Source organism: Anas platyrhynchos, chromosome 19 (genome assembly GCF_047663525.1).
Source record: "Anas platyrhynchos isolate ZD024472 breed Pekin duck chromosome 19, IASCAAS_PekinDuck_T2T, whole genome shotgun sequence".
Taxonomy (NCBI): domain Eukaryota; kingdom Metazoa; phylum Chordata; class Aves; order Anseriformes; family Anatidae; genus Anas; species Anas platyrhynchos.
In genome coordinates this window covers 9,652,380-9,676,483 of record NC_092605.1, presented here as the reverse complement: position 1 = coordinate 9,676,483, position 24,104 = coordinate 9,652,380, and the positions used below count along the sequence as shown (strand labels likewise).

The following is a 24,104-nucleotide window of genomic DNA, read 5'->3' as shown; positions in this document are numbered from 1 at the left end:
CTGCCCCGACACAAGCAAAACCCAGGCTGGAGGCGAGAGCTGAACCACAGAGCTAAAAGCAGAGAGGAGAGCTACTGCCTTCTGCTGTACTTCAACAGGAGCAGCTCCGATACATCCAGAGATTGCTGCCCATAAACACAAGTGGAAGATTACAGAAATCACATCAGGGATATGACTCCAGTTGGTGTTTTGCAAGCCAGAAATCTAAGAGCGAAGTACACATACCAGAATTAATTGCAGCCACAAATCCAAGCGTTTGAATTTATAAGTAGCTTTTTTTGTGGTCATAGATCAAGCAGGGAGAAGTAAAATCTTTGAAGATTTCCACAGAAAATTTTACTATAAATTTAAAAAAATACAGGCAAGTTTTGTGAATAGAAATAAATTCTTTGGATATATGCTGACCCAAGGCACAGTAGGGAGCTTTTAGTCTGTGATTTTACCCAGCCAGGCATTTTACAAAGGGAGGGGAATACTGAAGCAGGGCTGTGAACCCAGAGGATTCATAGGATTCTCCTTCACACAGAGACCAGGAAACAGCCTCCTCTTCCCCTGAGAGGGGCATCTTTCAGCTTCACGATTAAAAAGGTAAGATCTCACAATAAGACTACTGGATGCTTACATTGGTGATGTCCTCCACTTGTTACCTCAGCACCTGGCCACCACCTCCAGGGGTAGACGAGGCCATGGAGCTGCAGGATGGCCCCATCAGGGCCACGAGTGCCCGAGGACCAGGAAACCAGCAGGGCCAGGACTGTGGGACATCCCCACCCCGGGCAGGCAAGGACACAAAGCCAAGAGCACAGTGCAGGAGATGCTCCTCTAACACCATCGGTACCGCTCCACGGTGGAAAACTTTCTGCTCAAGCTCATCCTGTTCCTCCTGTTCTACACTGCAACTTTCCTTCCCTGCTGATGGTAACAAAGGTAACAGGAAGGCTGTTCCGTATTTCACAATTCGCTTTAGAGAAGTCTTTTTTTTACCCCCAGCAAGAAAAGAAAACATTCTGGGGTTTGTTTCAACACCTTGGAGGAGCGATTCAACTCCCCACATTTTCATGGTAATAGATTTTTTTGCTTCAAAAAATGTTAATCTATTTAAAAGGTCAATTTATTTTAAAAAATTCTTTATGAAAGGTTTCAGAGTGCCTTTGACACTGGATTACATCATGTTTCCTCTGACATCTGAGTCACAAAATGCTCAGAGCAGGATTTCCAAGCCTTCCCTTTATTTTCTGTTCTCATGAATTCCACTCCCCCTGCGATCAATAGGATTATTGCCACAGGCTTCGACAGAAGGGCTGGCAAATGCTGAACACATTTGAAGACCCTAACCTCAAAGTCAATATTTTCCAGCCAAGAAAATAGCACTTGAGTTATCAATGAATACATCGAACAAGAGACCCACTATGAACAGAGCAGGCTGGTAAATGATCCCCAAAGAAAAAAATAACAATAATACTATAATGTAACATGTTCCCTACAGCCTGTGGCAGTTTGTTGTGATGAAATTTGGATGGTTTAAGGCGCCTGTTAAGTGAACCAAGAATTAAAGCAGTATTTCTGAATATCTACAGAAGAACAGTGATGAATAGGACAGCATAAGGCTGTTATCTCCACCCTGTACCCCAAAGCAGGATCAATCCTTCCTGCTAGATGTGCCCCAAACTGTTAAACACCTTCCACGCCTCTTCCAGTGGAACCTCTCCAGAGCTTTGCTACCATCGGAGGGGCAGGGGGACGCTCCTCTCCTCTCCTCTGTGCTGACAGGTATGGCTGCTCCTGCCTACAAGCCTAGGATGTCAGTTCAGAAGTCCTCCTGCTCCTCTTTACAATAGCTTTTGCACTCATGAAGCCTGTTCCACCTGCCTTCCTCTCAATCTTCTCATCTCTAAATTAAAACACGAGAATTTCTTTTCTTTTATGCTCCTTTTTTCCAGGTCTAAGGGCTCAGCTGCAGACTCTTCTGTAGGACCAAACCTTCCCTGAAGTCCTGACCATCAACACTTGCATGGAGGTAGACCTCAGTGTTCAAAGCCAGGCAATTCCAAACTCCCAACACCAGCATTCTTCTTGATTTCCAGGGTTCATTGAGCTCAAGTCTGTGCATGACCCCTCTCACAACAAATCTCAGTATCTTCTGCAACTTAAACTGTCTCAGCAAAAACGGGCCTGTTTAGCCTGGAACCCGCAGTTTCATGGTTTCATCTAAAGTAGACTTCATCAGAAATGTCCTTGCTAAATGTTTCACACGTTTGCATAAAACTTTGGTCAGCACAAGACCATCCAGGCCTGGAACTATGCAGTGGCAGCGGGATCAGCGAGCCTGCAGCTTATGGCTCCGCGCTGTACGCCGATACTTAAATGGAAGTCTCTTTCAGAGCGGTATTAAGGTTTAGGTCTTAGAGCTGAGAAGCTCTAATCCTTTCCAGTAGAGGCCAATGGTGCATGTAAGAGTATTAAACTCGGTATACATTAAATCCTAAACATTTCCAAGTTGCAAGCAGAAATAGATCACAATCAAAGCCCACAATTCAAATATGCTTACTTAAATGAGCTCAAAATCCAGGGTCTGATTTCAGCACAGCTCCTTTCCAGAGATCATGAGTTCCAGATCTAGACTGGAGATGTTGAATAGCAACTTCAGTCCTTATCTTTAGCCCATCTGAAGATCAAAGAGAATTAGAAACAAAAGCATTCCAAGGCATTGAAGTGATACATTTGCAATGAGTTTCTTCTATTATTCCACACTGCTGGGATTTTTCAGGGGGGGAGGAAGGAAGATTTTGGCAGCCAGTTAAGAACTGAGAATGGAAAGACATTTTAATAGTAGTTCCCTTCCCTCTCTTCCCCTTTCTGCTCAAAAAGCACTGAAGAGATCCATGAAATTACAGGAGATACAAATCCTTTATCCACAGCTTGCAGTTGTTGACACGCAAGACCCTTCATATGTAAATAAACTGGGGTGGGCAGTTTTTTTTTCCTGCCAAAGCAGTATTGCTCATCAGAAACAGCAGCAATGTGGCCTATGAGATGGCCCAAATTATTAACTCCTGCAACCAGATCATCCTTTTGAAACGCTATCCTTGAGGTCTAACTTGGACACCACGCAAGGGAGAAGGTGCCGCTCCTCAGCTGCGGGCACGGCAGTGACACGGCTGAGAAGGAAACTTGACTTTAAGTCCTCTGCCATTTTGCAAGTGATGTCCCTTGATCATGAATTAATGTCAATACAGACGAGGGATGAAGCAAAGAATGAATGAGCAGAAGAGCAGGAAGAGAGAGAAGGAAGCAGAGAGAAAGAAGAGGAGATTCTCCGGGGGCTTACGAGAATCACGCCAGCGAAGAGACTGTACACACAAACCATCTCCTTCTCAAAGTCTGTTTTGCCAAAAAAGACCCTGATCCCTTGAAATGTTCCTGTCTGCTGGCTCCTAGAGATAAGGAAGTGATATTTCACAGTCTGACACTAATCATATTTGGGCATATTAAGTAAGGACAGTCCAGGGGCTTTCTTTGCAGCATACATATTCCAAGTTCAAAGCAAGAGCTCGTTACTGTGCCGAAAAAATCCTCTTAACACGGAAACATGAGACAAAGGGGGGAAGAGACGAAAAAAGGAGGGAGGTGCTGATGGGGGAGAGAGGTATCCTTATCTTCATATTGTTCTCTCCATCCAGACCGTCAGTGATGTCTGCTGCAATATCCTATGATGAGGAGGGGGAACGCTCCCTTTTTTCCCCCCCATCCATGAAAACAGAGCAGGGGACTTGTTAAAGCAATATTCCACAGCTGTGATTTACACTTCCCAGACTTCTCTCCATCTAAAGGCACGCTAGCCACCGCTGCAGAGCCAGCTCCTGGGGTGTAAGCAGTGGGATTATCCCCACCGGAGACCCAGCTCCGTTCGCTTCTACAACAGGAAATTGCTCACCTGGCTCTGCTGCTCCCTCCAAGCAGAGGTCACTGTCTGCTCCTCTGGCCTCTGCTCCTTGTTCCAATCCACTGCCCAAGGCAAAGAAAAGCCTTCACTGAAGCTTGAAACAGGTGGTCTCCTTTACAGGGACCTGGAGACCAAAGCACAGCTGAAGGTACACTGGGGCAGAGCCCGAGGACGACGCGTGCCAGCGGGGACCAGCGCTGCAGCCCCTCCACAGCCAAAGACCAGCCCTCCACTGCCCAAACCCTCAGCTTCTGCCCCAGGCTGCTTCCCCTCTTCAGCTTTGTCTTACAGGGTGCAAAACCCACCAAGAGAAACCTCTAACTGCAGTCAGTAGCTGAGACTCCATCAGACGTGGCCCTCCCCAGAGCAGTGTCATTAAGCCGAGCCCGTTAGCGTGCACGGGATCCCTGTGACAGCCCAGCGGGTTGACTCAGCTGGATCCCATCTGCAGGGCTCAGCAGTGGATAGGCTGGGACAGACCAAAATGATCAAATTTTAGCAAAAAAGTATTACAATTGCTGTCTTTAAAGCATTCACACAGCGTGACCCATCAAGTCTGGATGGAGGCAGCAGTTGGCTTCCACGTGCTCACCCCAAGCAGGTCAAAGCTGCGCTTGGGAGCGGGTTCTGCTCACCAGGACAGCCTCGTCCACAGCCTCAGCACCTCCTGGATGAAAACAAACGCAGATGCTAACTGATGTGGCAGGATTCAGTGTATTCCCAGTCAAATCTAGGCTAATCCAGCAACACAGCCACCTCCCCAGCAGAGTCCACACTGCGCATTGCTCTAGGTCTTAGGGAATGGCACAGCACTCTGAAAGGTACATCCCAATTTCTAGTTTTTCTTCCCCCCACTGCCCCGGTTGGCTCCTTACGTCGTACAGTGTGATATGCACTTCCCAGAGAAAAAGCCTTATGCCTTACCACACTACAATACACTTTTCATATGGACTCCTACTCCTCTGCATCAGACATACCTTCAGCAGACTGACCAGTCTGAAAGCTAGAAGAACAAAGGGAAGTGTTAGCAAACCTGCCAGAGGATTTTAAGAAATACAGGGGGGATGTGGAGTGAGCACAGTTTGCAGTTACACAAACCACCACCCATTTCACCTGGCCGCATGCCACCAGCAGCACCTTGGTCTAAACCCACAGGGAGAAGACAGCTCCCACTTCCTTCTGTTAAAAAGCCTCCAGCTTTAAATTCAACTTTTTAACAAGGTAAGCCTGGACACAGCTGCTCCTGCCCACTAAAACTACACCATCAGGCTGGACCTGGGCTGTAACACTGCTCCTCCTCCTCCCTGCTCATGCAGCAGCCACCGCAGCAAGGCTGCTGTGCCCTGCAGGGAGCTGTGAGCATCTTCAGAGCTCCTCGACAATTTTGCTCATCAACTAGAAAATCAGTTTTACTGAAACGCAGCCTCACAGCCACATGGAATGCAAGGAATGAGATTAAAAGGGATTATGTGTTTCTCGCAAGCAATAAGGCTTGATAGCTCCGACAGGCATCGCCTTAACACGTCCTCCACTTTGTTTGAATCGTTACTACCCCCCAGCCTTTTGAATGCAAAGGTTTGTAGGGATGAGCCATATGCCACGCAATTTGGATTTCATTTCTGCTTATTGTTCACACAATTTGGAATGGTCTTCTGGGTGCTTGCAGGTTGCTGACATTTTTCTGAATCTTCAGGCAAGACTGCAAGATTATGAGTAAACACCCTGGAGGGAGAAAGAAAGCCTTAGATTTGAGCGGAATAAATGCTGAATCCAAACCTCCCTCCAATTTCAGCAGTGAAAAAAAAAAATCAGAATTGGGTTATCCATAACTAACACAGTTCCAGGCAAAGACCATTCACAAGGTCCAGATGCCCTCAGAAGTGGGACACGGGCATTTAGTTCACCTCTCTAGTCATTGCTGATTATGTGTTCCTCTGCATTGCAACAGGATCCACATGGTTAATAAACACGACCAGTTGTACCAAATAAATGCACGTATTTTATGAGATGCCAGAGGAACAGGTCTTTTTCAGGGGGCTGTGACTCTTTCATGAGCAGATTTGAGCAAGCCACAGTTCCCCAACACACCACCAAGGCATCCACAGGACTCAAGACAGCTCCACACCAGGGCACAGACATGGAAAAGAAGTACACAAATCCACATGCCTTGAGCAGAACAGATCCCAAACACAGTCCCATGGCTGATATTCATCTCATTCTGGAGGCACAGCTGGAACAGATGCCTCTGCCCCACAGCCTGGGGACACAGCATTATCCCACCTTACTGCCAGAAACACTTCCCACATCTTACGCACCCTGGAGATACGCAGCCACAGCAGGTACCTTGGGATCCAAAAATAAGTGTCACTTTAAAAGCTCTTTTTGCAAAGCAGCACTGGAGACACCAGAAGATCACTGCAGAATACCTGCACACTCAGCCAGCACCCCACATCCCACCTCCACACATCATCGCCACCACAGCAAGGCATCAAATCCTGCCGAAAGGTCCTCCGCTGAAGGGAGGAGGAAGAATGCTGGAAAGGCACAATCCTCACGATGGATGGATTGACACAATCAGAAAGGATTTAATTCATCTTTAATCTGCAGCTAATGACCGCAGGTTCCTTCCAACTCTCAGTCCACTTCCAATTTTTCACTGGTAAATTGCTACAGTTTGCAGTTGAAGCTCTTCACAGTAGATTAGTTAACATTATGTTTTTATTAAAGCCGAAGTTAATATCCTTATTCTCTGAAGGAGGCCACTGGGGTTGTTAGAATTATTTTTCCCCCTCCTTTTATTTTATTTTTTTTTTTTTTAAACCAAGAGCCTTTTCTGCTAAGTTAGAAACACAGACCCTGCAGACCCCCAGCTGAAAGCTTAAGGGAGCCCCAAACAGTTAACTCTTAAACGATTATTTACATTGGAATATAAAAATTACTCTGCTGGATCAGAACAGAGGCTTGTCTACTCGGTATCCTGTCTCTGATGGTGGCCAGCTGCTCTGGAGTAGGACTGGTCATAAGTTTTCTGTCAAAATGTCACTGATGCATTTTTTTTCAGCACATAACATTCTTCACACAAAAAAGCAGCCAGCTTCCTACAGAAAATGGTGATTCGGCAATGAAGTAACAGAGCTCTCTAACCTGAATGATTTGCACAAAATATTCCCAAAAATATCGTCAACTCTGATCTGGAGAAAGCTTCAAGAATTGTCAAATAGAAAGTTATGGTGCAATTTTCTCCACAGTGTTTCTTCTAACCCCTAGAAAACAAATGACTACACTATATGGAAGAATGAATTTTTGTGCATTATTAGCCTTTTCTAAACTGACTCGAAGACAAAGATGTAATCATGGGACAAACACGGAGCTCTCAGCACGAGTTCTGCCCACGGCCTGCCCCAAACCGAGCGCTACCAGCCCAGGCGATGCTCTGAGGGAGCGCTTCCCACCCCGCCACCCTCAGGACCCCACAGGGGCTGTTGGTGGGGTCCTGGTGGGGACGGCTGAGCACGGGGCTCACCTCTCTGCCACCCGAGCAGTTTTGGAGGAGCCCACGAACACCAAGGGGGAGTTACTGAGCTCTCCCAGGCAGCTCCAGGTGCCCAGCCCTCTTTTCACGCTTTCTTTTCCCATCGCTGCACATGCCAGGACCGATGTTCCGTAATCCCACACTGTGTCCTGCTCTGTTCAGCCCCACACTTTGCATCTATGACACTGGTCTATGACATCAAAGTCCCACTGAGACCAGTGAGCTGCTGTACCGAGGCCTTTCTGTCCATGGGGTTTTTCTACCCCACTCCAAGAACCCCTCGGAGCTTCCTGCCCTTCCTTCCCTCTGTTAATGGGCAACTTCTGCGACACCAGATCTGGACTCAAGCTGGTCAAATACCCGCTGTCCTTTACACCGATGTAAGTCACAATCAGCTGCTGCAGCATCAGCCACACCACTCTGAACCAGCTGCCTCACGCCTGTTCCCCCAGCTGCCAGAGCTGTTTCACCATGGGTAGGGCACTGCGCAGACAGATAAATCACTTATCAACCAACTTCACAACCAGCTGCATGGCCTTAACCCCTGCCCATCGCTGCCAGGGGTCAGCAGCACCTCTCCTGTCCCAGGACAGCACACAGGAGCATATCAGTGAGCAGCCTGAGTGCAGCCAGGAGAGGCAGCAGCCGGAGAAGAGAAATCCCTGGGAGCAAAGAGCGGAGCCGCCATCAGCATCTGGGGAGATTTAGGAGACAGCTCCAAGTCCCACGGGGCTCATATATTCAAGTTCATCTCTTCAATCAGGAGAGCTAGAAATTGCCTATGAAAAAAAAAAAAAAATAATGCTGAGCTGTCAAATAAACATGCGATGAGGCTGAAGAAAAAGCCTCGTTTCTCCGGGCTCACCACGAAGGGAAGAGCAGCCGCAGCGCCTGGACCCGCCGCGTGCAGACACGGGGCTCAGCCAGGGCGTGCTGCTCTTGGAGGTGGTGGAAAATCTCTCGGAGATGGATTTTGACAGAGGAAATAGCTTTCCAAATAGAAGCGTTCAACCCCTGAAGTTCATTTTCACAGAACTCTTTTCAGTTTAATCAAAACAACCGGGGGAATGAATCGGTTCGAGCAGTTACAAGTTCTGAAATGTTTTTTTCCCCACCGGTCTAAAACTCAAACTGCGCGAGATGCTAACGTCAGGGAAGTGTTTGTTTACCAGTCAAAACAGCAGAAATGGCACAGAAAAGAACACAGTGAGAGCCTCAGGTCCCTTTCAACCTCCAGAACCACAGCGACTGGGGCTTGGCCGCCTTCAGCTTCTGCACACACACACTTACCACCAGCAGCAGCAAACACCACGCCGCACACCGCGTGCCCCCAAGGCCCCACTGCTGAGCTGGGTCCACGAGGAACCCGTGAGCAATGCCAGTGATATGCTGGTTTTCTGCCCCCAAGCCCTCTCCTGATGCAAACTGCAGCAGCAGCCAGAGCTCAGGACCTGCCTCTCCGCAGACGATCTGACACCCTTGTGCTCCCTGTTTTTAATTAACCTTGGAACAGCAAAGGGGGCTTTTTTTTTTTCTTTTTGCCAAACACAGCCATATTTTACAGGGATGGTGACAAGCTAATTAACTTAATTCTTATGACACCTCTCAGTGAGATGAGGCTAGGGTTGGCTAGCTCTGCAATGCAGTGTTGGGCTAATTAAAAAATAATTACTACTTCACCAAGGACAAGAACAAGAAGTTAATTAAAAGAATGAGGTGTAGCCTTAATGAAACTCATCAGATTGTATTCGTTCAGACGTCCCACAGCCAAATTCCCCCGATTAGAATACAAATCCACATTATCTCCATCTTCACAAGTGTTTGCAACTGGCCTCCTCCTCTCCCCCTCCTCCCTCTTGCTTTTCCCCAGCAGAAACGATAGAAATGATTTCAGGAGCAAGAAAGTAAACTTGGGCTGAGAATTAACACACCCTTAGGGGCTAAGAATAAGATAGGGATCTCCACGTACTGGCTGGGATTATTTGCAGCACCTCCAAAGCCATGCTCCACATGGAGGCAATGCCAATGTCTGTGTAATTTGGGAGCACGATGGTCGCAGCGTGGGGGGGCCAGCCAGGCACAGCGTGCCTCCTTCCCACAGCATCCTCAAAGGCTGGGAGAATGACACAAAAGATCATCTAGAGGGAAAATTGAGTTTTTACCTGAATACAACTGGTTCCTGGTCCAGACTCAGACCTTTTGCTACATTGCTGGACAGGCTGCTACAGCAGCCAGCAAGTATTGGCTGGCGATGAAATCCTGCTTCTGAGCAGTTCGGTGTTTCAGGTTCATTTAAGCCCTTCACAAGTTCAGGTCAAATGCCTCCAACAGTTCCATCAAGGGAAAAAAATGAAGTTCAACTCTGAATAATTCGCTTCTAGATGAGGAACAGGTGCCAAGTGGAGCCATGCTAAATTTTCACAATTACTTTTTTTTAATATATTTTTTAAACCAGGGTGTTTATCCAAGAGTTGAAGCATAGTTGGCAAAAATATGTATTTACTTTTTTGATGATAAGGATAAAAAGCACTACGGGCCACACCAAAACAAAGGGTTTCCTCCATGTTTCAGCACCACGACTGACAAGAAAATCAATTTTGCAAATCCCAAACCACATCCCCAGCCACTTACACAGAAAGGCACTGTCCCCGTGTACATCCACACCCCTCCTCTCAGACATACCCCAGCTCATCTCCCTTCTGGCATGCAGGACGAACAACATGCCTCCTCCAGGATGCATCCAGGAGACCTTGGCACAAGAGGGAAGTAGATGGAGACAAACAGACCTTTAATGAGGAGCGGGGAGGACCCCACACCACACACCAACAAACAAGACGTGAGACAGAGCAGAGCAGCACGCAAGGCGTTGATGTGGAGCAAGGCTGCTCGCACGACAGCTCCTGCTGCAAACCAGGCAAGAAACTTCATCTGCCGGTGGGATCTGTTACTTGAGCACGTTAAATTGCTCCAGCTCCCAAAGGAAGAAACAACGGGGTGAAGGTGAGCAGCAGGGGGTGGGTGGAGGGGTCCTCACACCCATGGCATCACCTTCCCACACACAAAATACCACGGCTGCAGCAGGCAGAAGCTGCCACCACACAGCCACTGCTCCCTCCCTGCCCTCAGGGAGCTCGCCGGACACTCAGCCCCCAGCAGGGAGCAGACAGGGCTCCTGGAGGCCCCCACTTATCTCCATCACCTTCAAACATCTGCAAGGCCCACACGGGAACCAGAGGGAGATCAGGTGGAGCTTCCTGCTGAAGCCACTGTGCAGCAGCAGCTGAGCTCTCTCGCTAATTGACATCATTACCAATGGGAATCTGTTCAGGCTCGACGGATGCTATAGGTAACGACAGAATAGTGCAGTGGGAAGGAACCTATAAAGACCAAATCTGACTGCCTGACCACTTCAAAGAGGGAAAGCATATTGCTAAGGGCACCATCCAAGTGCCTCTTCAATACTGACAGGCACAGGGCATCATATGCCTCTCTAGGATGCCTTTTCCAGCATTTGACCACCCTCACAGCAAACATTTTTCATAGTGTCCAGCCTGAACCTCCCTGGCACAGCTCTGTGCTGTTTCTGCATGTCCTGTCCTCAGTTCCCAGAGAGCAAAGGTCATTAATGCATCCCAAAATGCAGTCTTGCTCTCTTAGGCTATGCTTTCTGAGGGGCTGTCAGCTGCAAAATGTGCCAGGCACAGCTTCCAACTGGGCACAAGGCAACACATCAGCCCCACCTCCCCTAGGACAAACACTTCCCATGGCTCAGAGGTCCTCACTTGGTCTCAGCTGCACTGGTGGCAGGGCTGTACCCACAGGCTGTACCCACAGGGCTGTACCCACAGGCAGATGTGCTACGGGACTGCCAGCAGATGCTACTTGTGCCATGCCAGGCAGACAGCAGCAGTGAAGGCATCTGGCTTCCAGGGGGGTCCTGCAGACATCGGGAAGATGCTGTACAAGACAGACACCACAGTCAGGGGCTTCTGAGCCCCCTGACTTCAACAGGACCTGCACTGGAAGTATTTCCTACGGCAATCCTGTTTCTCACCTGTCCACAGCTCTCCTGAAGGGTGAAGTTTCATATTCAGGCCACTTACCTCTCATGCAGTCTGCCTTTTATCACTTCAGCATGTTTTCTCTCCCCCATCTAGCCACCCTTGCTCCCTGGAAATGACTCTGAAGAAGTTTGCAGCTATACATACACGTGTCTGGATGTACACCCATGCACTCTGGCACAGGTGCACACAGCATGTGGATGTGCAACCAGGCACGCAGGTACTCATGGAGTTACATCATAAAGGCGTTAGAGTCTCCTGCTTTCAGCTGTACCAGTCTGCTCCAAAGGCGGCCAGCTGAGCCCACCCTCTTCCTCTGGTCCCTCTCAGAGAAGACTTTTTGGTAGAGGAGGCACCCATCTCTAACACACACCACTCATTTGGGGCACTTGCTGATCATTTCTGTTATTATGGGACTTACTTTCTAGCTCAAGACCCTCTGCAAGGTACCTCTCTATGCCTTAAAATTGTGACTGTGAAATAGATCCTTCAGTGTTTGCTTCATTTTTGAGATCTCCACGGAAAGGCTGTCTTGAAGTATCACCACCAGCACAAACCAAACACCGCAGGACATGCGGCTTTGCATTTCTAAAATCTTTGGTGGGAAATTAAGAGCTGCTCGAGCCTACAAATTCAAAAGGTCAAAGATGGGGCCCATCTGAAGACAGGGCTTCAGCTGAGGAATAGGAAACTCAAGCAGACACCTCAGTGAACTTCAAGAAATTAATATCTTCTTACACCTCAAATGAGATGATGATGCAAGGAGAAGTCAGCCAAAATGCCTTGGAAAATCCCAATGGTGGTTACATGAGGGGAAAAGGTTGCACAACTTCACTCTGCTTCAACACGGGGTGGGAAAATCCCCAATTAAACTAGAAACACAGCACCTGTAGCCATCAGGGGAGAGAAAAAATAGCCAGGAATGCAAGTAGAGGAAATTGATTCTTGTTGTAATCAAGGGTCTTCCTTCACTTCTCTCCTCAGATATGAATCTTACTGCAGTTCAAGTTCACCACAGCTTGAAAACAAAAGCCTCACAGCAGACCTAGCTCATACCATCCCATTTCAATTAAGGCTGCTAGCAAGGAAAGACATTTCATAGAAGGCAAAGAAAGAATTGGTTTGAAACCAAACCCTGCATACTAAAAAAAAAGAGCTTCAAAACAATTCAATATCGCAACACTAGAGTCCGAGCATCAGCTGCTACATTAAAACTTTTACCCAATTTTGTTCCATGACAGTGATAAGAAGGAAAGCTGCTGCTGCTTTGGCTTGGATGAGGCTTCAGCTGGGTCATGCTGTGGCAGGACTGGCTGTTTTCCTCCTGGAGAAAAGCACACCCCAAAGCTCCTCCTGATCTGGCAGCCAGGGAAAGACAAAGCAGCAGGTTGGGCCTCTGCTTCCCCGGTGAGCTCTGCTGCCAGGGAGCAGGTCCTCTACACATCCACTGCCCATTTTGTTTTTCTGACCAGCAGTGTTTATTTCTGGAAAGGCTACAAGACCTGTGCCACCCTTTTTTAATCCCTATCAACCCGTGGTTGCTTCACGCTCTGAAGAACAAGGGTTTGTGCCATCTGAAACTGCTGCAGCTGGTTATTCCCCACCCAGTTGTGGATACCATTGAATCAGGACTCAGCCAGCCCACAAGCTGTGCCACCACCTGGGTGCTAGACAGGGTCAAACTAAGCAGAGCTTTGGGGGGTTCATCCCAAGGCAACGTCAAGGTAAAATACATGGACATAAAGTGAGGAGGGAGTCAACTGAAGTTGTATTATAAATAAAAATAACAATCCTCCAACGAGCTGTTCCCAAAGAGACCACGCTTCTGCATCCAATTTGTATCGCATTCAGACAAGCGATGTTACGGAGCTGTGTCCATATATTACACAATTACAGGAATGTGGCTTTCATTACGTGATTAAAGCGCTCCTTGTTGTGACACAGCCCATACCACCAGCAGATGTTCGGCCGGTGCATACCGCGGTCCTTCATGCTGTGGCTGCCCCATCGCTTCTGCAAGGAGAGGCCACATGAGGTTAGTGAAGCACCCCCAGGACCCCGGGTGCTGCTGAGTGGGCTCCACTTACCTGAGGAACAGGGATCCTACAAGACCCTGCCAGCTCCACAGCCCTCCCAAAACGCTCTCCTTGTCGGCAGGAGGAAAGCAAAGAAACCAGATGGTCATGCAGGTCTTCCCAGCAAGGTAGAAAACACGTTTCTATGTGATATGGATGAAAAGGAGCCCGTATCACACAGGCCAGTGATCATTTGTGTCTTCAGGAAATGCCCTGTGCTCTGTGGACACAGCTCTTCTCTTACACGTGAAGAAAAGCCAGGAGTAGCTGTACTGGAAGCCACAGAAATTTGTGGTTGTGTTAACTGTTAGAGGGGAATAAAAGATTGTGACTGAAGTGTCGGTGGCACAAATACATCTGAGCTTTGGAGCCCTACGTCAAATGTTGACTTGCCCTTTCAAAAAACAGGGGTGGACAATGAACAGCCAAAACTGAAGTCCAAATTGCCTTCAAAACTGTTTTCATGTCAGTGTATTGTAAGCAGTGCCATTTCACTTCTTTCCCCAGGGGTTCTTATTTCTTAACTTTCAGTATTTATTAAAGTTATCACTTACATTAAGAGGATCAAAGACTGATTTGGTCACATTACAGGTGAATAGTCGTTTCAATACTGTTTAGTTGGTTCAGATGCAGTTTGTTTTTTTCAAGTTTACATGGACTTACAGATGAAACATCTGTAAACAGTATTTTTAAAAAGGTATTTTAAAAAGATATCTTGAAAAGATAAATACCTTTTTTTAAAAGGGATTTTTCAACAGCCTGAGAGTCCCTGCCCCCTAGAACATTAAGAAATTCAGAAGATTAATTGGGCATTATAGATGAAGACGAGGTTCAAAACCAGGCAGAGGCTGAGGCTATACAACCTTGGACGCTGCCTGTGCTTCCTGCAGTACCACAACGATGCCACAAAACTGAGAGTTCATAGTGGGAACCATTTGGCACCCTTCCACAGCGAGAAGCAGTAAAGGACGTGGCTGGATGTATACATATGCTGGCTGGGGCCCTAACAGATGCCATGACCTAGAGACACAGCCATGCACCAACAGCTGTAGCTCTGGATATCACATTCAATTACACAGCCCCCCTGCCTCCCTGCAGCATGTCTCAGCCCTCCCAAGCCTCTCGATTTTTATTCCCTTCACATCTCCCTGGCCCGTGCTATTCCTTCACCAGTCCTTCATACAGCCTCTCTCTCTCTGTAGGGTTTTCTCCCCATGACTCCACACCCCAAAGGCATCCCCGCAGCCCTCCACTACATACCAAGGCTTCTGTAAAACGAAGAGAAGTTTTTAGCAATCAGAAGAGCCAGTTTACAAGTCATCACATCCTTCAGTTGTCATTTATGCCCCTTCCCAGCTGCTCCGGCAAACACCCCTTGTTGGGTTTGTTTTATTTTCATGGTGCTCATTTAGCAGCCGCATTCAGCATCTCTCCACAAAATTACACTCATCTAATTTCCCATGTGAATCTGTTGACTGTTTGCAGGGGTTCAGAACAGCAGCACTCCTACGTATTTCATGAGCACTTCATAGCACATCTGTTGGGCACTGATGGGAAAGTTGCGTCTGAACCACAGGCCCTTAACTCTTCCAGAGAGTTCAGCTAATCCAAAGAATTCACTTTTTGTTGAAACCTGCCCTAAGGAGAGGGACTGCAGAAAAGGATCGGAATTCACCTTGCCAAAATGCCTCACGTGTTAACTGCCAGCCCAGGGTAATCCAGAACCAAACAAAGCTCATTATATTTCTAACGCAGCTTCCTGATGGGCTCCCGGCATTTGCCTACAAGGCAGCCCCAGCTCCCAGCCCCAGCTCAGGACCTAGACCCAGCTCAGATTTCCAGCTCCCACTGAAATCCTTGCATGATCCTGGGTTTTATTTTAGCTTCAGCTGCGCAGACCATGCAATCAGCTGTACCAGCTCCATTTTCAAATCCTATTCACCAGCACCTGAAACTGGCTCTTGACCAAAACAGAACTCAAGCCCATGCCTTGTTTTTATGCTGCCTTTCCCAGCAGGCTGCCACTCCCCTCTTCAAAAGCCTATTTTATTCTCCAACTCTAAGCTTAACCCAAGACTTCACTTAAAAGAACAAAGAAGTAAGTTTAAAACTCATACTAACTGAACAAGGATATGCTTATTTCAAAACTGTTCGGGCATCTTGCCCCAAACATGAGCTTAGACAAGCCTGGCAATGCTATCACAGAAATTCCTGTTAAGACGTACCTGCAGGATATACACTGAAAGGAAAGGTATTTTATTTATTTGTCTAAACAGTTATTCTCTCCAGGCCAGCCAGCAAGCAGCGTTTTGCTAAGATAAATTAGGTGGTACTTCTATGCTATAAAAGAAAAAGAATAAACTCCATATTTTATTTCCACATGACTGCTTTTAAAGTATATATATATTAAACAGGGATAGATATCTACAGCCATGCACTGTATTGTACAGACAGAAACAGGCCAGCAGCCCACTGCATATGCTGAGAACTCTTTCCCATGGAAGCAAACGGGAGCATAAAACAGCCTGCATTAGGGCAGAGAGAAGGACCGAGGATGCGTACTGTGGGAAAAGGGAGGGGGAGAGCGTGGATAATAATTCATTTAGCATTCCATCCATCCAAGGCATTTGACAAGCTGCCCGCCGGAGCTCTTAATCCAAGAGCTGACTGACCAGCAAGCTCCTCCACTGCTGCCTGCCCAGCCAGACACCTGAAAGGGGCCCGATATTCAAAGGGCAAGAGCTCAGCGCGCTGCAATAAACAGCCCCCTCTAAAATGTGTTGAATGAGGCATCAAAGCCGAGGCACACAACATCACTAATTGCTTGTGAAAATCTAAGCTTCGGTGCCTGCAAACACTTAAGCACATGTATAATAGAGTCCTCCTGTTGACTCTGTGGTTGGCCTTGCTCACATATGCTGGGAAGTTCCTGCAAATGCACATGCTCGGGATGGGGGAGTGCTATTAATAACAATAATATTGAGATCCTACATGGCCTGGGGCACATCAAAGCTAGATAATTATACAGGAAGGTGAGTCAGGAGAAAATAACCTCCCTCTTTCACAAAGAACAAATTTCACCCTGACAAATACAGCACAGGAGAAAAAAAAATAGGAAGTGAAGTAGTCCTGGGTGAATTGTATGTGACAGAAAACCTGCAGTCGTTGCAGGCAGCTCTGAAAAATCACTGCCCAGTGGTCAAAAATCAGCAAACTACACGAATTCCATGCCATCCGAGTGAGCAGCACAAAGGCTGCGATGCACTCTGTGCACCCCCTGCCCTGCAGCACCCTGTCTGCCCTGCTTCAGCCAAAGCTGAAAGGGAACAGGCTCAGAGGTAACTAACAGCACCACTGCCTTCAGTTCTGGCTGGATCATCACATAAGGACAGATCCAAAAAGTAACGATTCTTTCATTTCAAGATCTTGTGGTTATAAGACACCTTAAAAGCTGTACACAGAACGATACAGAGCAAAGATGAATTCCACCATCCTATCCGAATTTTCTCATCAGGCAGAAAATGGGTCTTTTAGAGGAACTGAGACGAGACATGGCACACCTGAAAGAGCAGCCCCAAGACCAAATTCATCAGCCACCTCCACTGCTCAACCTCAGAACCACAGCCAGGGTTGAATCAGGGGATACCAGGTAAATTACTAGGGGAAAAGCCCTTAGAACATCCTTTCATGGGGCAGGCAGGTGGACCAGACAGGAGAAGGGTATTGCCCCTCCTGCAGAATCTTGATGACAAAGAAGTACTTTGTTTGCAACTCTTTTCATCACCTCCTTTCTGTTGCAAAAGAAAGGGATCACAAACATTGCCAGTCCCAGGCAGCAGCCACTGGATCACTTCCCTGAAGCCCTCACAGTACAATGAAACAACCTGGAGGTGAGTACGTCCCACCACAGGCAAGACCTCTAAAGGACACTACGACAGAAGTGTCCACATTCCTGGGCAGAAAACATTCACCATGACTCTTCTCAACCAACTTTGCCTTAGCTTAGGCACTTAGCCTTCATGCTCTCTAAAGGTTTCTCCATAATCAAAGCAATAACAGGTCTTAATACATCTTAACGGGGTGAATTACCTTCTGGAGACTCCCACATCTCCCCACTAACAAGGATGCCTACAGGACCAGAGCGTAATTTCTGCTGGCTGGGGGCAGGTGCTCTGACATCCTTTGCAAATAAAGGAAGCTAACAAAATCAAGTGCTCTCTGCTGACATGTTACTGCAAACATTTCTCCCCCCAACAACTCTTTTCAGCCTTTTCCCTAGCATCTGGTTCTGGCCACCGCCAGCAGCAAAGTGCTAGACTCTGTGGAAATCAGGTTTGACCAAGCATGGGAATTCCTGTGTACCAATAAGTTTGCCTTTGATTCGTGGCATATTTCAGATTAAAGTTCCAAGGAGCTACAAGGGGAGAGGGAATTCTCCGTTTCAGTCCTGAGGGCTACGCTGATTTATTATTTCTGGCACTATATAGTGCATTGTTTGGTTGAGATTGGCTGTTAAAATCCATACTTAGGAAATGTAATATTCCTCTGGAAATGTACCATTCTGTTCCCTCTTTTTAATGGCATTTTATTCAGGGGACAGGGCAGGAATGGTGGAATTAGCCTAGTAATGATGTTCTAAACCATTTCAGCTGGTAAACTCAAGTAGGCTAATATTTTATTTCCATTTGGCCGCTTAATTCCGTTAACCAAAACTAAGATGAGACTCTTGTGAGAATTCTGGCAAAATAATTAGAGAGATGGCTGTGCCTCTTCACCATAAATTAAAGGCCAAAATGCCAAAGGACTGGAGTATGAGTGAGCCAGAAAAAGGTTCTCAGCCATGAGCACCTCTGAGGAACAGCTCAGCCCAGAGCCATCTCTGGATGGCTGCAGAGACAGGCTCCAGAGGCACCTTGGCAGCTCACACAGGGATACAGTCACCAGAAACCATCTCCAGATGCTGACCGGCCGCAAAACAGTGGACAGCCGTTGTTTTCAGAGCTGCACACAGTGCCACCATCCTGGGGGATCTCCTGCCACTCGCTGCTGAGCTATCGATAACTGTTGGATTTAATCCAGAGCCCACGCCGTCAGTTCACACTCTGCAGTGTCACTTGGCTGCGGTGAGCAGATGGGATCAGGCCTGCCCCAGGTGAGGCCCAAACCACCGCCTGCCAACAGCAACCACAGTCTGGGAAACCTGCTCACGGATTTGCAGTACAGGTAAAGAGCTGTTTTTAGGAACTGGCCCCCTTTCCCTTCGGGGGGTTCACCCTCTGGTCCCCTGAGTGATCAGGACCTCCCTCCTCCTGCTGTCACAGAGCAAACATGAGGAAAGGAGCAGAGAACAAGCAGTGAAAACCTGCTCTAACCCCAAGCTCACATTTTGCTCATCCAGCACGACAGACTCTACTGAAGCATCTTCAAAGAGCTGAGAAATGCATCTCCTGCGAACAGCACCGAAAGCAAGTCCCCGCACTGGGGGATCCCCGCACCCTGTGCTGCAGGCTGCGGTCTCCTGCAGCTCCTGGGGCCAGTGACAGCTCGGTGGGCTTCGAGACCGCCACCAGGCTTCAGGCAGCACAAGCATGAGCCTCTTCTGACACCTAGTGCCCAGAGAGCTCAGAGCCTGGGCCAGCCCCTAGCAGCACCAGGCTGGGACACCTCCAGCCCCACACCCCTTACGGGGCACCGCGACCACCACGGGCACCCCATGCACCCAAATTCTGGGCTCTGGAGCAGTGCCACTTTCCCAGGGTCACCCCTGTAGATTTCAGATGCATGCTTCAGGCTGCTCGAAATTGTGTCTGTACAGAGCCCAGGCACCCGTCACAGGACTGCGCTTTGCTTTTGATTTTAACGGGATGCAGAAATGCGCCTTTTGTCTTATCACCCTTACAGGATTCCCTGGGTGTAAACACTTAATGGAAATGTTCCTGGAATCACATTTCCATGAAAACGTGTGATCCCAGAAACATTTGCATGAGACAATAGTCTGTAGCTTTGCAGCATCCAAATCCAGATGTTTCTGGTGAGAAAGAAATAGATGACCTGAGAATTAAACCCAGGCCCCTTGGCTCCCCTCCAGATGCTCTACCAGCTGCTCACACCAAGTCCCCTCTGGTCAATTACTTTACTTGATGCTTCTAATCAACAATATTATATATGTGATGCTATAAACTTTTGTATTTAATATTAGCTCATAACTCAGCATCCAAAACCAGATGTTTTTGGTGAGAAAGAAATTGATGACTTATCAGAGGACTGAACCCAGACCCCTTGGCTCCTTTCCAGGCAGTCTACCAGCTGAGCTGCAAAGCTAACCAGTTACCTCCCGCTCCCCCTGCACCGTTTCTTTTCATGAAAGGAAAAGGATTTCACATCTCCCAGCGCAACATGCAGGAATATGTGAAAGATGTTTTTTATAAACATTTATAAAGCAGTACAGCGCGAAGCTGCTTTGAGGCAGAACACGCTTTTCCCAGAAAAGGGCTTCACAGACAATTTCCTTGCTTCCCTAATTGGCAGTCCTTATTGAGGGTTCACATACAACTGCACACAGAAGCAGCATAGATAACTAATCTAAATCTCAACTTCTTCAGCATCCCCATGGTTTGCTGAAGATGATTACGAGACAACCTCAGCAAGCCTGCCTTCAGGACAGCTCAGTGGCACATATGATGTAGCAAAACGCATACGTTAGAGGACTTAAAATGGATTTCTACAGGGCTGAAAGGTGGAATGCAGACATTTCTGATTTATGGAAATCTTATAAGCTCCAGCCACACAAAGCACTTAAGCAAGTGCTTTACTTCAAACCCACAGTAGATGTATTGAATTCAGCCCAACTACTCATGTGTTTAAATTTAAGCACATGCTTAAGTGCTCTGCTGTACAAGGTTATACTTTGGGAACCCAGAGCAGAGCACAGCATCGTTCTGCTGCTGTTGCTTAATTACACAGGTTGATCTATCACAGTCATCACGTACTTCTTAAAAGATAAAGCATCAGCTTCTTAAGTATGGATTAACAGGGCTTGCTCTTAAATTAAAGAGAAATAAAATACAATGAACAGTAACTTTCATGAAAGCCCAAAGTCCGGAGTCTTAAGAGCTTTGTTTAGGATTAGAAACACCATCCACCACAGATAGCATGCAGATCTGCAAATATTTGCCCACAATTGTCAGAGACAACTGTTAAAATATTTTTGCAACTGAAAAGAATCAGAGAAAGGAGGAACAGCATGCTATGAAAATCCATTAGAGAATGCTTTCTGAAGAGGTAATTTCAACTTCCTTAACTGATAAAAATTGTATGCCTCTTCCAAGGAGAAAAAAGTATTTTTAAGAAATTATAACTGCAAACATGCAGGGAATTGGCAGCAGCATTCAGGGAATGAGTAAGATTTCAGTTCTTTTTGTTAATTTGACTGGATTTTATGACCAAGGCCTTGCCTTAAATTAATTTAAATGTAACAACTCTGATTTTGCAAACTTCAGTAAGATACTATATTCATTTACATACAGTATTCATTTACTAGAGCATCTCACTTCAACCAGAAAGTAAATCTGGCAAAAACTTGGATAGCTCATATAACTGATGAGAAAAACTATCATCCTCAGTGAAACAAGACTTCTAAATTTGTCTCTGTTCTACTTTGAATACTCAGCAGTATCTTGCCAACATTTTCACCATCAAAGCTGCTGAAATCAATGCTCAAATACAGCATTCTGACTAAATTGTAATGGCACAGGTAGCTTTTCATTAACTAATTCAACTAATTTGATACCTGAAACTATTCTGCTGAGTCAACTCATACCAAAAGTTTTACATCTCTCTGGTCAAACTGCCCTAATACCTTCAAGCTCTTTAGGAGGATATATTACACAGAGGATGCTTAGTGTGAAGAGAATCTGCATGGTGGGAGGTGACAAAGAAAAGGAGTAACAAATTGGGGAGGGAGGGAAAATACATAGCACTGACAAAATACAGAAAAAAAAACTAGTAACAGAAACAGCCTGAAGCCACAGGTCCCCAGGACCAGTCCCATGGTACAAAGCACATGTGGTCTCTCAAAGTACAACTCCCTAGTCTTCTGCAAAGGAAGTAACACTTCAAAGCTCTCAGTCACCCAGTTCTCTGTGCACTTATTTCACCAATGTTAACTATCCAGTAAGCCTTCTCACCAACAAAGGAGACATTCTAGGTCAGCAGCCTTGAACTAAACCCTGCAGTGCATTTGTAATCTCTAGCACCTTCTAATCCCAGCACAGCTGTTCCAAAATCTGGGTGTGACTGATTGGGTGAACAAGTGAGCCTCACCCTGTTCTGTTTTAAGCAATACCAAAAAAGTTACAACACAACCTCTCCAGAACTTCCAACCTCTTAACAGGCAGATTAGATGCAGATAAGTATTCATTCCAAAGGAGAACCGCATCAATGGAGTATCAGAATTTGTCCCTTCTGGTTGAGGGGCAACTGCAAGGTAGAACAGGCTTTAGACACACGGTCCTCGTTCTGTGGTTTGTGTTGCCATCATATCCATCACCTGTGAGAACTGGGACATCCGTAACTGCAATAAGCCCTTGGGGGGGGGTCTGAAACACCCAAGCATATCCACACAAGGAATAACAAGACTGCTGGATTGCAAGTGCTGGCTTCCACTGGGTACCCTACAAGTTTTCCATTCATTCAGCCAGAGCAGCAATAATACACCATCCTGTACTCAGACATCATCCCTCCTTTATGTCCACATGCCACAAGTTGAGGCAGCTAAGAGGTGAGAGCCTGCACCCTGTGACAGCCCAAAGACGCATGCAAGACACCACACCATCCATACACTACCTACTTCCAAGTCCAGACAAAGCTTTGACTCAAAATGGCATGAAACACTGCTCTTTTCTTCAAAATTTGAAGTGTAGGGAAGCAGTGTAAAACAGAAACAAGCACGGTAATCCCCACGCTCTGAGACAATGGTGTTTCCTATTTCCTCATTAAGTGACTGCCTTCAATTAACCATGACTGCACCGAGCCATGATTTACAAGTTGTCAGTACCAGCACAAATTGAAAGAAAAACCTAACCCCTTCACAAGCCTACCTTGGGTCCCAGGTCATCCAGAGCTTCAGAGAGGAAAGTCCAGGCCTTGAACCAGACCTGGAAGCAAAATGACAATGTGTAGTTAGAAAACTTGAAACATTTCAAGGGATTATTTGTTTGGTTTTGCATTTTAAAATGATACACAACATTTTACGACAGCGTATGAATATAATTCTCTTTCATCAATTTCCACAGGTCCTTGAAACGTGTTCTCAAATGCTCCCTGTAAAGCCTTCTCCACCTCTCAATCTGTTGGATGGGGATACCACGTATCTGGGAACAAATCTGCTTGTTGCTCCATATATTTTTTTAATCATTCAGACAGGACACGGCCCAGGAAAGAGCAGCTGGAGTCACAGCTGCAAAGCTCTCACTAATGTGACACCACATAATCATACTTGAGAGCAGAAGAGTTCTTTGGAGGAGGAAATCACTTCAGGAGATGTGCAATAATTGAGTGGGGCTCCAGCACTGCTGGCATTTGAGGATTTTTATGCTTTGCAAGCTACTGTAGAGAAGAAAAGGCATGATTTTCTACCCAAATTCACTGAACTGAGATTTTCAACAGAAAATGAAACAAAACACATAAAGGTGTAAAGCTGAAAGGCAGATAGCAAGTCTTGAAAGATCCAATTTGCTGCTAGTCTAAGTGGAGTTACTGCACGGTCTCCAGAGAAGCTTTTTTTCTCCCTTTTACACCAACAGTAAAGTCAGCCCACTCCTAGGCATAGGTATCAGCCACTTACACACATGTACAAAAAAAGAGAAAAAAAAAGACAAAACTGAAACGAATTTTCAGCCAGGCCTATTCCCAAACCTCCCAGCCTACATCAGCAGCTCCCCTGGGCCTTGAAGAAGAGCAGGCAGTTTGCACGTGGCATACATATGCATATTTACCCCAAACAGACACCATCACCTTATCTACTTGAAACCAGCCTTCCCGGGGCAGAAAAAGGAGAGAAAAACAAGCTTTTTGCAAGCTTGATCTTCCAGGAAAAGAGACAAGGAGGGGAGCAGTACCTGGGCCTCAAACCAGGGCTTCACAGCTCTCCTGACTGCAGTTTGCTTGAGCTTCACCGTGGAGAGAGAGAAAAAAAAAAAAAAAAAGCCGTGGCTTCCCTCCAGCCCTGCGCAGCCTCGGACATCTCCCAGCCTTCCCCTCCACCTGGGAGAAAGGAAATACTGCCCGCCCCTGCCTTTAAACCCCAAACCCTTGTGGGGGCCAGGCTGCCCCTTAACCCTGTCTTGGCTGGTCGACAGCTCTGCCATCCCGGTTAGGGATGCTCCCAAGGCATGTAAAGGCAGATTCGCTGTTATTGCCCTCTTTGGGGTATGGTTCTGGCTAACATAACTGAAATTCAGAGGTTTGATCTGCTTCAAGTCGGGGGGTTGAGC

At 46.9% G+C, this 24,104-nt stretch overlaps 1 long non-coding RNA gene across 3 annotated transcripts in view; it reads right to left on the bottom strand.

The window, feature by feature from the left end:
* LOC110351399 (uncharacterized) overlaps positions 1-23,867 on the bottom strand; it is a 172,977-nt gene extending 149,110 nt beyond the window's left edge. For all 3 annotated transcript variants that reach the window (XR_011804080.1, XR_011804079.1, XR_011804081.1), the window contains exons 1-2: positions 23,730-23,867; positions 22,710-22,766 (exon numbers count right to left, since the gene is read on the bottom strand). This is a non-coding gene — a long non-coding RNA (uncharacterized lncRNA). The remainder of the gene's footprint in view (positions 1-22,709; positions 22,767-23,729) is intronic.
* Positions 23,868-24,104: the final 237 nt, after the last annotated feature.